We start from the raw sequence: 15423 nt of genomic DNA, 5'->3' as shown, positions 1-15423 counted from the left end.
ACTATTAAATCACAATTTTTTTTCAAGGGTTTAATTTTTTGTTGTTGTATTTTACTTGTATTTTTCAGGAGAAAATCAGCTCATGTTTTTCTGTTGCTACTGGTATGAAAGGCTCTATAATTCCCAATTTTGGTTTTTCACGACTCTCTTTTGGTACTATTTCAACATCTCCAGGGAAGTGATCAAATTTACTTTTGTTGATTTTCAGTGTCATCTGTTGATTCAACTGGTACTTTCAAAACCATATTTCTAGTAAATACGTTTAAAAAATGAAAAATTCAGTGACAGTAACCATTGAGGGATCAGGGCAAAACCCAGAGGTCACAAAACAAGCCTTGCCAATCAGCTGACATCAACAATATTCTACTTACAAGGTAAGGGTTATATTTCTTTATTTTTTAAGTTACAAACTGCTAATAACACTATGAGTTATATGTTTTGAAAACTGAATAAAGTCAACTGAATAAAGTGTTGTCATAAAATAAAACTTACAACAAAGACATGACACTTAATACTCGTAACTGATGTTTTTACTTAGTAATTAGACATAAATGATAAAGCACTCATACAAATTAATGCAATTGGTCCAGGATATTAAAGACTCTGGAAACCTTATGTCTCCATATCTATGAAGAATAATTCAAGTAGGAATAATGAGCAAAGAGAACTGAAGTTAAAGGGAACACTTAGCAGCATCTTCAAACACTTGGTTTTAAGAGAGATTAAACCACCCTATATGATTCCAGATGACAAATCTAGAAAAAGTGAAATGATGATAATGAAAATAATTTTAGCTCATCATAAGAAAACTCTTACTACTATTTAAGGCCAACAACAGAACTATTTATCTTTTGAGGAACAATTTATTTACCATATCACAGAAGAGCATGGGAAGTTAAATAGGTCTCAGGTTTGAAGTGTCTCCAGGTTGATCAACCCCTCAAACCTTAAGTCTCGTTTAAAAAAAAAAGGGGGGGGGGGGACACCACTTGCCTCAACAGGTGATTGACAAGTGATATATGATATGAATATAATGTGTTATGTATATAAATGTGATATGCACGTAAAATTAACTTGTATGAAGACATGCAAAAAAAAAAGTTATTTCAATAATAACAGTCACTACTGGTGGTAGTTAAGAGCAGGGATTCTGGAGCCAAACTCCTTGGGTTTAAATTCTGGCTTTGTCATCTGTACCCCAGTTTCCTAATTTCTATAACATGGACATTAATAATACAAGGTTGAGAGGAATAAATCACTTTAATATATGTAAGGGATCAAGACAGTGTCTACTGTATAGGATGCACTCTATAATGTTACCTATTATTATTATTATTATGCAGTTTTGTAATAATGGATTCATTTTTTTAACAGTGACTTCCCTATTATTTCAAGTGTTCCATCAAAGCCTTGAACAAGTCAGAGATGAAAATTCTGGAAATGAATCAGAGAGACTCAGCTAAATTAATTCATTCACACATTCAACAAATGCTTATGAAATATCTAATACCTACAAGGGACATCAGAGTACAGTGGTCAAGAGTATGGATTCCAAAACCAGTCTGTCTGGATACGAATCCCCATAACATCTCTTAGTAGCTGTATGAACTTAGGCAAGTTACCTAATCATTATATGCTTCAGTTTCCTCTTGTGTACAGTGGGGATAATCATAGGGTTGTTGAGAGGATTCAATGAATTAAAGTACTTAGAACAGAACCTGATATTAATAAATCTAAGCATATAAAAGGATTAGCTAATATTATTATTACTATTATTATTATTACTATGTGCCAGTATAGATACTGGGAATACAACAGACTACTGACAAGGTCCATACCCTCAGATACATATATAACATAGTATCAAGCGGTGACAAGTGAAGAAGCTGGGTAAAAAGATAGAAGTGAGGAGAGAGTGCTGGTTTAAACAGGATGGTCAAAGGAGATCTCTCCCCTTAGAAGTAACATTTGAGTAAGCAAGCCATGTAACTATCTGAGGGAGGAGCATTTCAGGCAGAGATAAAGCAGGAGGAAGAGCCCTGAGCAGGAGGATGCACGGTGGGCGTGGGGTGATAAGGGAATAGCAAAGACAACAATGTCACTGGAACAAAATACAGGAAAAGAAGGGTAGCAGATGAAGTTGGAGAGACACCTAGGTTCCTTATGGTGTGGAGTCTTAACAGACCACAGTAAGGACACTGAATTTTATCCTGAGTCTGAAGGGAAACAACTGGGAGATTTTAAGGACAGGAGTAACAAAATCAGATGTGCATTTTAAATGGTTCACTCTGGCAATGACCTCTAAAGAATTATTAGAATCCAAGAGTTCCTGAATTTAATTATTCTAATAGTAATAGAGGACCATTTCAGAGCATGGAAAATGACAATACATCATGATGGAAGACTGCAGCATTTCTGACTCCCCCCCCCAGAAGAGGCTGAGCACAGGAACCCCAAAATAAAGTTGCTACAATTAAAACAGCAAAGCATGTACTGTACAGGAGCATATCATTGTTTTGCTGAACTTCATAGATGAAGTGTTGTAAAGAAACGTTCAAGAAAGACTTGACAGTGCTTTGGGAATGTTGCGAGAAAAGAATAAAGGCATGAAGAATGACTCCAGGAGGAAGGACTTGAGACAGGCCACGCTGGGATGCCAGACAGGGACAGGACACAAGGAGACTGGTGTGAACCAAAGGTGCCGAAGTATCAGTGTACTGGCTCCTAGTGACAAGCTGTCTGAACATCACAGAGATGTCCAAGAAGTAACCTAAGGGAAGGTATCACATGAAAAGAAATTAATTTTGGGTACCCCATGAACCAGAAGCTGAGAAAGATGAAACTGTTCCCATATGGCAATCTGTGGAAATGTGAGCTTGGCATTTTCTAGCAAAGAACAGAAAACTGAAGACTAGACTAGGGATTTCAGCTTATGCTCTATCACTGAAAGAGATGAGGAGTGTCCATTACCTTGTAAAATGGAGATGTCCTAAAGAGGGCATACAATACAGAATTGAACAGCAGACAGTCAAAACTAAGCTTACCTAGTCTTAATTGCAAAAGTAAGGAGAAAGATAAAGGAAAAAATAAATAAGGTGTGTGGTTAGGGGCTGATTGGGAGGAACTATTTAATGAGTCAAAACTCTCACATTCAATCACATCTCCATTTATGGAATTCTGGGTATCTTTTTCAGGGAAGCTAAGTAATTTTTAGACTGGCAATATTTTTTAAGAGCCATTCTTGGTCTTGGCAAGGAAATGGTTATAACTGAAGATACAGAGCAGTGTAGAAGAATTCAGAAAAAAAAACAAATCTCTGGAAAAAATGAGGCTGTTTTTGGTTCATTGTAAAGGAACATAAATTAGTCTCCAACCCACAATCCCCGCCTTCCCCACAACTTCCCAAGTCGAGTGCAGCCCATAGAAAGCGGAAAGTGTGCCAAAACAAACAGCGTAGGCTGGAGCTCTGTGGACGAGGGGTGGGATGAGGTTGGGGTGGAAAAAGAAGATGACTGGCAGGCAACGGATTGGAATCACTTTAAAGTGATGCCACAAAATGGAGACTAAATAATCATTGAGGACTTCCAGAATTCACCAAAAATGGGACATACTTATCAAAACCAGAGAATAGAGCCCCTACTCCAATAAATAAATTCAAACAAAACAAAAAATCAAAGTCAAAAAGGAGGAAAAAAAAGCAAAACATACCCACTACTCTCTTACCTGTTTTTCATTAAAGCATAAAATACCCACCCCCTCTTCTCTTCTCCCATCTACCCTGAAACAGGACAGCCAACTGGCAGCAGCTCAGGTGAAAGACTTCAGCCTTCAAGTCACAAAGAGGGGAGATACAGACAATGGAACTGGTGATTCATTACAAAAGAATACACTCCAGAGCGGCATGCTGCCACATGGGCTCACTGCACTATTTAAAGGAACAGTAACCCCCTTTCCAACCTCCCTTATTCTTAACACCTTCCCTCCTCTAGGTCCTGATGGAAAACAGATTTTGAAGAAAATGCCAGCAAAGCACTGAGCTGTCCAAGAAAGGGAGGGCTTTGTGTTCCGAAGACCTGGCAGTCTTACTCTATAGTAGAGTACAAAAATTTTCTTTCACATCCATACTGTTTAATCTTTTCCTCTCTGCCACCAGTATACTTTCCCTTTCAATAACAAACAGCATAACTGAGTCTGAATCTGGTTAAGCATTTTTTTTAATTAATTAGAGACAAAGTCATTTGCAATTTTGATTTTCTAATTTTACATAAATTACAGGAACGATTTCTTCTCTCTTCCTTCTTTTTATTCCACATTGTTGTTTTCACAAATGTATTTGGTTCACATGCTCAGAAATAAGAGGCACTTCAGTGAAATACGTGAGTGAACAAATAAACCTGAAGTTACTTTTTTAAAAAGCCACATAAGACATCTGTCTACTATATTAGAATTTTGTGATTCAGTTACCACTTGCTTTTTTTCTGAAAAAAACAAAGCACTGATTACTCATTGTAAATGACAGAGTAGTTCAGTTAAAACGAATCAATAGGGCCTTATTAAACTGAAGTATATATAATAATAAGAGCACACACACTGTGCAAATACCGATATGGCTCAAATATAATGCAATGAAAATGTCATCCACTGAAAGCCTTTCTGATGCAGAGAACCTAGGTGGCAAAATGGTGAAAACACATTCATATATACCTTTCCTGGTCAAGACACTAAATCCAACAATATACCATTTAACTTTGATAACCTAGCCCGAACCAATGTAGACATTTTATATTCAGAAAGCTTACATTCAGGTCGTTATCAACTATTGGGATTGGCTACCTGGCCTTTAAAAAAAAAAGGAAAAATTAAAAATTTCACCCATCAGGTACTTCCTTTGATTTTTTTTCTAGATAACTAACCACTTTGTATGTTACATAAATATAGAAAGTGTCTACACCAAAACAAATATGCTGGAATACTAGAAATTCATAAATTTTACATTCTATTCTTTCCAGCTGTATAAATTCAGGATGGGCAAAAACTAGCTATTTCTTTCCTTCAGCATTTCAGTACATCCTGAGAAAATCAAGTTAAGAATCTATTAGAATTTCTAAACCATCAAAAAATCCCTTTCCATTTTCCGTTTATCTCTTCTGCTTCATCCTCCAATTTATAGTTTCCTTAAGCACTGACTATTAAGAGCACACTATTAACTGTGCACAAACATGTGCATTCTCACTTATGGTTACATACTTACCAGCTTCTCTAGAAAGCAAGAGGAAATGTTCCAAGAAATCTCAGAAAACCTCCAATTATAAAAGTTCCTGGTTTAGATAACTCTTTCCCCGGTTTAAAAGTATATACATATAATGAAAAGTCAAGTAGTTTAAAAGCCGTCAGTAGTATCTGAGAAAGAAGAGAGCTGTTACCCTCTCAAACTGCCAGTTAATGAAAAGTGAATGAGAGCCCCAAGGTTAAGCAAGTATCATCTCCTAAGCATCAAAGAGAATCCAGAAATAGGTTTTCTATTTTATGGAAATTCTTTTAAGAGAATTATTTCAAAAGAATTATAGGTTGATGGTGAGGGGATAAGAAGTGGAAAAGAAAATATTTCAAAGATCTCCCCACTTTTCAAAAGAGGGAGGGGATTTCTTGATAATTTCCAAACTCAGGTCTGGTGAAAAATTACTTTGGAAAGACATGTTCTCTGAAACTTCTCTTTCCTCTGGGTCACATCGGGAAAATCTCCCTAAAGGTTTTCCTCTTTCCAAATAGCACTGCAGGGTTATTATATAACCTTTAATGGAACAGGATTCCTGCTCCTAAAATGATGCCACTATCCTGGTAGCCAGCCCACTCTCTCGCCCCCCGGTGGTGATTTGGAGAGGAAAAAGAAAAGAGAATACAAAAAAGAGCAACCTCCTTAAAAGGAAAGCACTGTCCACTGATGAAATTTCCCTATAGAACATAGACCTGGAGAGAAGCTGATCCTGAGTTTATCACTAAAGGACATGAACGTTCTATAATGCAAATGATTTCTCATTGATAAATCACAGCCTCATCATTCCCTCTCAACCCATATATAAAGAAAAAACGTAAAGGAACATACAGAAGGGTAAACAAGAAAAATAACATGGCCAGGGGAAACCACGGATGAGTACTCACCTGAACATTTGTCAGGAATGACTTGCTAAAATGCAGATTACATATTGCCTGGCATAACCAAAGAGAGGCACAGAGAAAGGAGAGTTCTTCCATTTCCGACTCCCTCTCCTTCAAATGCCTTTTAGTGCCTGCATGTTAGTTATTTACACATTCAGACTTGTTCTCCTGCCAGGGAGGGCTCTACCTTCCTCAGCTACACCTGGATGCTTCTCCGGTTCCTACTGAAAACATTTACCAGTAACAAAGCCATCAAAATGAAACATTTAATAAGCCGTCTAGAGCAAAGGCAGCAAAACTGCAACCCCATAGCCAATCCTGAGAAACCAAAGTGAATCAGGAATCAGATTTCCCTATAACACAAATTCTGCAATTCTTAAGTCAATCCCTTTCCCCCTCTTTTTGGCAGTCTACAAGAATCTCTTCCTACCTCTGCAGTCTTTCTCTCCCTCCCTCTTCTCAGAATCAAGACAAAGAGGTAGACAGATCCCCACAGGGTCTTTCCTGAGCTACAGCTGCACAGTACAGGAAATAGGAATCTGCTATGGAGCTGCAGGAGGGGGGAGAGAAAAGGATACGGAGACGGAACACACACACACACACACACACACACACACACACACACACAGACTCACAACAGACACTAACACTTTTCAGCTGATAATAAATCTGGCGTTTTCTAAGAAGAAAATAGTAGTTAAAATTCTGCTTATTATACCCCACATACAAATCTTTATTTAGATCCCAGAGACGAGAAAATAAACACTCTGAGGAAGCACAAATCTTACCTGAGTTACCATTTTCTTTTTCTCCATAAACCAAACAGAATAGATGATAAACCCTCAAAGCAGTCGTGCTGGGGTACACCTCCACAGCTTTCTTTTCCACCCCCCTCCCCCCCCAATCTATTTAAGGGTGGGGAATTTATCTCCTTTTATCCCGTTTTCCTTCCTTTTTCTTTCTAGTGTTTCTTCCTTTCTTTCCTCTTCCTCTCTGGCAGTCTCTCCCCCTCCTTTCTCCAGCTCCCTCCCATATCTCAGGCAGATGGCTGAAGGAAGCCCCACCCCTGAATGCCTAAGGTAATTAATCAGAGTGGAGCCCCACCTCTTCCTCCTCCCCCACCCCCTCCCAGCAGGCTGACATCTACCAACACCAGAAACAGGCCTGCTGGAGAATAGCAGTTTGCTGTGCGCTGTGCGCACGCGTTGTGTGTGTGTGTGTGTGTGGGGAGAGTGGGGAGAGAGAGGGAGGGGCAGGCGCCATGTGCAGGCATATTTTAAGGAGTGAATATCTGCGGTGGTGGCATTAATTATATAGCACTGGAAGCATTCATATCAGTGTACCATAGTTAATAAACCAATTTAAAAGATTCCAGCCATACATATATGATAATAAATAATAAATGAAACAAAAATTATTCTTTAAAAAGCACATTCTCATGGATGTACAGTTTATAGATTTAGTGGATTTAATGAAAGATCTGAAGAAGGGAAAAGCTGCTAAATGACCATTAACTGAAAGGTTTTTTCAAGGAATGGGAATATGCAAGAATTTGCTCATCCTAGAAGTCCAAACTAGTCTAAAGACTGTAAAGGATTAAAAGAGAGGAGGGAAGTAATTTAAGTGCTATTTTTCTCTACTTGAAAAACCTGGGGATTCTGAAAAAGGTATATATATATATAACCACTTACAAAACAAGGCTTCCAGCTTCATTAGAAATTTGGTGAACTGAGAAGTCCCCCCAGCACTCAGCATTCCAGTCTTTATTGAAAACAAACAAAAAAATCCTATCTTATATATACTGGACATCCGTATCATTATTGTAAATAGTAGTTCCTACTATACTATAGAGTGCTACTGCTATGGAAGGTTTAGGAGAATGGTTATTGAACATAAGAGTTTCATTAAAGTTCTCTTCTTAAAAGGGCATAATGAAAACAAAAAGCATTGAAGATGTGGTTCACTCAAGAAATCCTGGTCTAAGTCTTAATTCTGCCCCATACTACTTATCTTGGAAAATTCTTTAACCTCTGAATATAAATTTCATAATCTTACCACTTCATACGATTATTAAATATCTAAATAAAATAATCTATAAGAATAGTTGATGACATTATGGTTTTTATCATGTCTCAAAACTGAGGTTTTGCTAATCTTTTTTTCATATTCTAGTAAATAGGATCCCATTTTAAAGGATTTTATTACATATTTTAGTTACGTTTTTTATGATAAAACCTCTCATAGATTGCTCAAACGGCAAAGAGATTAATTCCAAAATTAAGGTTCCTATTTTTAAAATAAATATAAAGAAATCAAAATTTAAAATCACAAATCAGTGAGAATACACAAATTTTTGCTATCTCTGTGAAGACTATTGGCAAAATGCATAACAAGTCTTTTAAAAATGTACTGAATATAATAATATTGGTTGGGACATTGCCAATGTTATATCATCATGTCCTCATTCCAAATTAATAATTATTTTAACAATTCTAAAAAGAATACAAGAACTACAAAACTAGGTAGAACCTGGAAAAACTGGTAAAATCATAGCTATTGATTGAGTACCTACAATGTACCTGGGCCTTTTACAGATACCTGTGTACTTTTAGTATAATTTATAATTTATAAAGAATGGCATATTTAAACATTAGAAAAAAATATTTTGAGAAAAGGAATAGACCAATGCCAAGACTGTTCTTATTAAACATTTTTAGAAATGATCTGGAAGACAGAATATATGGTGCTTGCTTAATTTACAACTGAAAAGCCAATCAGGAGGAGGTAAAATGCAGTCAAATGTTTTTAAGGACAAAGTGAGTAAGCAGAAAAGAGGCAGGTGAGTTTCACTGGAAGCAAGGGCAACCCTGTGTATCTATGGGGAAAAATCTCAATCATATTTATGGAACAATTATTCATGTTTTCAATTAGATGACATAATATCAAGAATCACTGTATACCATTATCTGAACCCACTTGTCTATTCTAATACTATGGGGGGAGTGGGGGGGCACCAACATATTCTAGCATCAAGAAGGATATTAGACCCCCTGCCTCCCCTGCGCATGCTACCCTTTCAAATCTGCAACTACACTGAAGCTTGTGTGTCAGTGCAGCCTCCTCACTGATATCATGGAGACAAGGCCCTAAGGAAAGCTTTTTTAAAAAAGCCAAATGAAGGATCCTCACATGTGAATAGGACTAAGACAAAAGGTTTCTCGAGGCTCAGTATTCATGTCTCCATTTAGGACCAATATATTACACTGCAAGTAACAGACCTATAAAGTTTGTTACCACAAGAAAGTGTGACAGGATTTACACTGAACGTTAGACAAACACAAGGTTATCTGAAGTATGTTCCTGACTTTAAAGGTTGCCATTATACAGGACAATTTGCTCCTGGGTACCCAAGAGACAGCAGTGAACAGCCTGGTTCTGACCCAGCAGAACAACGGGTGTCCCTTGGTAATGTACCAAGGGCATTTTGGGGATGGAGATGGGGGAGGCTAGGGGAGAAGGGCAGGCAAATAAACAATTAGAATGTCAGCTCAGGGCAGAGGTTCAATCCCCACATTCCATCACTGGTAAACTGCAGGAACTCTATAAAGATTTGTTCAATGAACAGATGAAGGAAAGAGGATGCTCTTCTTCCAGTTGTCTAAATCCCTTGATCGTTTCCTCAATGCTTCATGCACTTCCCAGAACTCCCGTTTCCTTTCCCCCATACCACTCAACTGAAATTTATCTCATTGAAGTTACTAAAGATCTCAGATGGCCAAATTCAATGAACATTTTACATCTTCTTTGACTTAGTTGTGGCAACTGGAACTCCCTCCTTCAGAAAACTGTAACTCTTAGCTTCAAGTGATACATCTTTCCTGATATTCCTTTCCCTGGCCACTCCCTTCACCATCTTTCTCTTCTTCCTCTACCCAACCTCTTAATGTTGGTGTTGCTTGTGTGCTATCCTCAAACTGCTTTTTACTCCACCCCAGAGACTTTGAACCCAAGGTGCCTAGTTCTTCACACAGGCGCCCTGGCAAAATCTGTTTTCTTATATATATTTCCATGTAGAGAGAATCCAGAGCATTCATCAGATTCTCAAAAGGGTCCATGACCTCAAAAAAGATAAACAATGGTGCAGACCACTTTCTCCAGATAATCCAATCCATTCTCATTTACCCTGATGGCCCCCACATTTCAATTTCCAGCCTAGATCTCTCTCCTGAACTCCAGATCCAAATATCCAACTAACAAATAATGCTCAACTCCCTTTCGATGTTCCACTAATTTCTCTAACTTTTTTTAAAAAGCCCAAAAGTAAATTAAATTTCTCAAAATCTACTAATGAGTTCATTCAATAAATATCTGAGTGCCTACCATGAGCCAAGCACTGTTCCGGGCATTGGGGGAAAAAAAACCAGTAGTAGACAAAAGAGACAAAAATCCCTATAGGTGTGAAACTTAGATTCTAGTACTCATTTTACCATATTTGTTTTCTTGGTGAGTGGTTAAATTTCATGACAGGTAAAACAGCTACCACTTCTTAAGAACTTAATCTGTGGTAGCGTCTTATCAGGCAATTACATATATTAGTTCATTTCATCCTCACAACAATGATGAGACATTTTAACTTCCCTTTTAGTAATGAGGGCACTACAGCTAGGTGAAACTAAGTATCTTGTTTCAAGTCACTCAAGCTAGCAAGCTGCATAGCCCACAATCAAACCCAAATCTGATAGAAAGCCTGGCTCCCTCCAAAAGAATGATTCTTGACTCAACATAATACCAAATCAGAAGCAAGTCTTTTGATCTCTCCAGAATCTTCCCCTTCCTTCCTATCCTTATCACCACAGATTTAGATTCGATCCTCATTATTTTGTATCTAGCTTCTTACTTGTCTCTCAGCCTTCAGCCTATAAACTCTTCCCTTTCAAGCTTTTACTATGGCTAGAATGGTCTTTCTAAATGCAAATCTCATCATGCTACTTCCCAGATTAAAATCCTTAACTATTCTCCATGGCCTATAGGAAAAAGAAAAATCCTAACTCTAATGACACCACTTTTCAGTTCTTGCTGTTCTTACCTTCTTGAATATGGTCTTCTATCAGGCTATTTCGCGTTTTAAGACTCACTTCAGGGATCCTCTGCTCCAGAGAGCCTTTCCTGAACCTACCAGCTCCCACATCTGGGTTGGGTATCCCTTATCTCTACGCATATTTTCCTTAGCACTTAACCCATGGTTTATAATAGTTGAGGTTTCTCCATAACTATGACTAGAATGTGAGAATCTGAGGGTAGGAATTACATGTTTCATATCATATTCCCAGTTACAATCCAGTCTCTGAATACATAGTAGATACTCAATAAATGTTTGTTGAAACCGAACAATAACAGTCTTGATTGCTATTCTCTAATCATATATTTATCCATGCATGGGTTTGTAAGAATTAGGACGAACATTTATGTTGTTATCAAAACATTACAAAAGCATTCTTTATTTTCTATGAGTATTGAGAAATACCTTCAAATTCTCAAATTTATAAATTTACTTTAGTATCTTTAAAATTTCAAAAAAATTTGAAGCTGAAAGACATGTACAAAAGAGTGGAAGAAAGGCTTCATTTTCAACTTTATTAGGATAGTTCAGATTCTAAAGCAAATATCCAATAAAAAAAGGGGGGGCCCTCACAACTTTAGGTGCTCTTAATCTTTACATAGATGTGACTCAATTTCCACACCTTCCACCCACATACCAGCAATGCTATAAAAACAAATCCAGGAGTCTCTGACTAGAAGGCATGGCTTGCTCATACTTTCCAAAGCTGCCTCTGACACCCAAGTGAAAATCAACATTAAAGGGATGGCATTTCCTGCAATAATAAAAACTTGTTAGTATAAAAGCTCTTCACAGTGTGCCCCCATACAATAACGCTACGTATAAATAACAATTTATATCTAATAGATACTTAATACCTTCCCAGAAGCACCTCTAACACAAAACACTTTAACATCCTTTGACCCAGCATTTCCTCTAATATAAACGAAGTCAAATTATAGTTAACTCTATTATTTCCCTAGTTTCTTTTCTCTAGTTTAAGCAAAGTTCAGTTACACAGAACCCATTCTAGGAAAAAAAGATGAGTGCATTTAAGGTGCTTTTATATATGCTTATAAAACACAAATTAAAATTCTCATATTTAATTTTTGTCCCATCAAATCAAACCTTTAAAACAAGATCACAACTAATACATACTAAACATAGGTGAGGCCTTAGGAATTAGAAATTACTTCATAAATTACTATCTGGTTTGGAGTCACTCATTTAAAACATCCTAAACTCTAGACAACTAGAGTAATATACATGAAATTATGGATAAATTCTCAGTATTCTGTAAGAGTTTAAGGAAAAGGTTCTCAAACAAATATTAAGGCAGGGGTATGTAAAAAATTTGTCAATAACCAGATTATCAAGAAAATAATATATGATTAATCTGAAAACTGGAGTGTGCTGTTTCTCCAGTACTAAAATATGCCATGCCTCTATTAATTAATTACTGGAGACTTTGCTATCTTATTCACCATCAATTTCCTGAGCTTGGCATAGTATCTGGCACACAGTAGGGACTCAAAACATATTTGGTAAGCAACGAACTAATTCAGAATGAGAAATTAAAGAATGTATATTTAATCCCTATACATCAAGGGCATCTTTCCACAAAGAATTGGATAGCCATATGGCTGTCCTAAACCCTCTAATCAGGACACTCAGCTACACTCCCAGTAATATAATACTCCGCTTCCTCTTCCTCCAACTGCCCCATTTGCCATCAAAATGATAATCAGTGTCAATGTGTTCAATGGGTGACAGGTTAAGTAAATTGCCTAAGGAAAAACTGGAATAACAGGTGATAACCCTAAATAGGACAACAGTCACATTTTAAGCTTTCAGTCAGAGGTGGCAAATATTTAATCCAAAAAAGTGTCCACAAGGATAATTTCAGGAACAATTTCTCAAATAGATTTTTCTGGGAAGGGAGACTATACTCATTGTCCCTTAAATCATATCTGGCAAGCCCTTATCTACTTACTCTGCCTGTATTTCTTTTTCTTTTTTTTTTTTTTTTTTGCCAATTCACAGTGTTTTTTTTTTTAATCTTCATTTTATTGAGATATATTCACATACCACGCAGTCATAAAAATCGTACTTCCGACTGTTCACAGTACCATTACATAGTTGTACATTCATCACCTAAATCAATCCCTGACACCTTCATTAGCACACACACAAAAATAACAAGAATAATAATTAAAGTGAAAAAGAGCAATTGAAGTAAAAAAGAACACTGGGTACCTTTGTCTGTTTGTTTCCTTCCCCTATTTTTCTACTCATCCATCCATAAACTAGATAAAGTGGAGTGTGGTCCTTATGGCTTTCCCAATCCCATTGTCACCCCTCATAAGCTACATTTTTATACAACTGTCTTCGAGAGTCATGGGTTCTGGGTTGTAGTTTGATAGTTTCAGGTATCCACCACCAGCTACCCCAATTCTTTAGAACCTAAAAAGGGTTGTCTAAATTGTGCGTAAGAGTGCCCACCAGAGTGACCTCTCGGCTCCTTTTGGAATCTCTCTGCTACTGAAGCTTATTTCATTTCCTTTCACATCCCCCTTTTGGTCAAGAAGATGTTCTCCGTCCCACAATGCCAGGTCTACATTCCTCCCCGGGAGTCATATTCCACATTGCCAGGGAGATTCACTCCCCTGGGTGTCTGATCCCACGTAGGGGGGAGGGCAGTGATTTCACCTTTCAAGTTGGCTTAGCTAGAGAGAACTCGGCCTGTATTTTAACATGATCTGGCCCAGATTTGGTTTGAACACTCTTAAGAAGGTGTGCCAGTTTGAAAGCATTCTGTCCCCCAAACACCCTTATCTTTGATGCAATCTTGTGTGGGCAGACATATTAGTGTTGATTAGATTGTAATTCTTTGATTGAGTGTTTCCATGGAGATGCGACCCACCCAACTGTAGGTGATAACTCTGACTGGATAATTTCCACAGAGGTGTGGCCCTGCCCATTTGGAGTGGGCCTTGGTTAGTTTACTAGAGCACTACATAAGCTCAGACAGAAGGAGCAAGCTTGCTACAGCCAAGAGGGACACACTGAAGAATGCACAGGAGCTGAGAGAGGACAAACGCCCCGGGAGCAACTAAGAGTGACATTTTGGAGGAGCTGCAGCTAAGAGAGGACAACGCTCCAAAAGCAACATTTTGGGGACCACCATTTTGAAACGTAACCTGGGAGCAAGTGGATGCCAACCACAAGCATTCCAAGCTAACAGATGTTTTCTGGACACCAATGGCCATCCTTCAGTGAAGGTACCCCCTTACCTTGGACACTTTATGGCCTTAAGACTGTAAGTCTGTAACCAAATAAACCCCCTTTATAAAAGCCAACCCATTTCTGGTATTTTGCAAGAAGGCAGCATTAGCAAACTGGAACAACAGGCATGATTTTATTAATAATAAGAACACTGAAAGGTCAAGTACCTAAAACTCTTCATTGCTTTCATTGTTGAAAATAATTCACTTGTTTCACTATTTCAATTCTAGCAATTCTAGAAATAATTTTAAAAACCTAAAACCTTTAATCAAAAAAAAAAAACTATTCAATTATGTCCTCAATAATTTCCAATGGCATAATGCATTGGTACATAACCATAAATATCATGCAATGCAGAGCTTTGATTTACTAAGTGTAAGACTATAACAGAATCTAAAAAGAACATTTTATAATCATAGCTGAGGTAAGGGTTTGGGTAGCAAGAAACTACCTATTACTCATTTATAAATGTCTTGAATGAAAATTGTTACCTTAACAGAATTAATAAATGAGACTGTAAAACAGTTTTGGGAGCTGGAGCTGAGACAGACATTTTGAAGACAGCCATCAGAAGCTAATGCAGACATTTTGGAGAACGCCATTTTGAAACGCAACCTGGGAGTGAGCAGACGCCACCCATGTGCCTTCCCAGCTAACAGAGGTTTTCTGGATGCCAATGGCCTTTCTCCAATGAAGGTACCCTTTGTTGATGGACACTTTATGGCCTTAAGACTATAACTTTATGACCAAATAAACCCCCTTTTATAAAAGCCAATCCATCTCTGATGTTTTGCATTCCGGCAGCATTAGCAAACCAGAATAGATTTTGGTACTGGAAGTGGGGTGCTGGTGCTGCTGAGTTTGCAAATATCAAACATGTTAGA

The 15423-nt window shown here is 37.6% G+C and overlaps 1 protein-coding gene across 21 annotated transcripts in view; it reads right to left on the bottom strand.

The window, feature by feature from the left end:
• Positions 1–15423, bottom strand: part of RBFOX2 (RNA binding fox-1 homolog 2) — a 313598-nt gene that overhangs the window by 122309 nt on the left and 175866 nt on the right. The window contains exon 1 of one of the 21 annotated variants that reach the window (XR_005218215.1): positions 6945–7136. The exons of 18 other annotated variants lie outside the window; for them this stretch is intronic. The gene's annotated coding sequence lies outside the window, so the exon portion shown is untranslated. Of the gene's footprint in view, positions 1–6159; positions 6553–6586; positions 6666–6944; positions 7137–15423 lie in introns of those variants that run through there. 2 more of the 21 variants (XR_005218214.1, XM_037844963.1) reach the window with 2 other exon arrangements.

The sequence above is a fragment of the Choloepus didactylus genome, chromosome 8, assembly GCF_015220235.1.
Source record: "Choloepus didactylus isolate mChoDid1 chromosome 8, mChoDid1.pri, whole genome shotgun sequence".
NCBI classification, from domain to species: Eukaryota; Metazoa; Chordata; class Mammalia; order Pilosa; family Megalonychidae; genus Choloepus; species Choloepus didactylus.
The sequence above is the reverse complement of the archived record's forward strand: the minus strand, read 5'-3'. Positions and strand labels throughout refer to the sequence as shown.